At 38.7% G+C, this 1,123-nt stretch overlaps 1 non-coding gene across 1 annotated transcript; it reads left to right on the forward strand.

Annotated features, from left to right (window-relative positions):
* Positions 1 to 582: 582 nt before the first annotated feature.
* On the forward strand, positions 583 to 643 carry LOC129019193 (U7 small nuclear RNA). The gene has a single exon (XR_008495539.1). It is a non-coding gene; the product is annotated as a U7 small nuclear RNA (small nuclear RNA).
* The last annotated feature ends 480 nt before the right edge of the window (positions 644 to 1,123 follow it).

Genomic DNA, 1,123 nt, shown 5'->3' on the forward strand with positions numbered 1-1,123 from the left:
TAGGAGTTCGAGGCCAGCCTAGCCAGCATAGTGAAAACCTGTCTCTACTAAAAATACAAAATTTAGCTGGGTGTAGTGGCCCATGCCTGTAATCCCAGCTTCTTGGGAGGCTGAGGCAGGAGAATCGCTTTAGCCTGGGAGGCAGAGGTTGCAGTGAGGCGAGATCGCATCACTGCACTCCAGCCTGGGTGACAGAGGAAGATTCTTTCTCAAAAAAACAAAATAAAACAAAACAAAAACAAAGAAAGAAATATATGGTTTCTCCTGCTCTCCATGCTCCATTCTGTCGACTTGGCTGTAATTTGGAGAACAATACTAAGTAGTGGATATGGGGAAGAGAGAAAAGGAACAGAGAGAAGGAGACCCAGAGGAGAGAGAGCTGAAGCCGAAGTCTTTGGAGGATTTTTCAACCTGTGCCACAAAACTGTATTCGAATTTCAATGTCACTTAACCCTCAGAGTCTCAAGAAGCTAAATAATGACCAAAATCTCTGTACTATGATGACTAAAACCATAGAAACGATCATTATTGCTACATTCGTGTTGTGAGCAAGGTATAAATAAGCTTAAAAACTAGCAATGCCAGTGTTACAGCTTTTTTACAATTTATCTAGCAGGTTTTCCAGTCTTTATCAGAAACCTCCTCCCAATCCCCCTCAAAACAAACAAACAAATAAACAACAACAGCAACAAAAAAAACCCAGCAATGCCAGCTGTTTCATGAAGTCTGAAGTACGGTTTTCCTGGGTAAATATTAAGGAATGCTGGCTCCCATTGTTTGGGATGGATGTTCACATGGGCTTTTTAGAAATCAGCTGACTGCATTGTTATATGGATATACAGCTATCTTAATATCTATAAACTATGTTTGGAAAATTAATAAGTTCTTTAGTACTTATCAGGAAACAGGTAACTAGAGGGACTCAGAAGACAATCTCTCCTCTAAAAGTAAATAATGTTGTAGAGATACCTTCTAAAATCACCAGTTACAAGTAAAATACATTTAAATTTTGGGAGACTACTTTATTTGCTTTCCCAGTTTCTGGGCTATCAATGCTGCACTCATTATATTTAAAGCTCTTTGAGGAATCTTAAGCATGAAACATTCTCCATAAAACTAAATT

The sequence above is a fragment of the Pongo pygmaeus genome, chromosome 17 (genome assembly GCF_028885625.2).
Source record: "Pongo pygmaeus isolate AG05252 chromosome 17, NHGRI_mPonPyg2-v2.0_pri, whole genome shotgun sequence".
Classification (NCBI taxonomy): domain Eukaryota; kingdom Metazoa; phylum Chordata; class Mammalia; order Primates; family Hominidae; genus Pongo; species Pongo pygmaeus.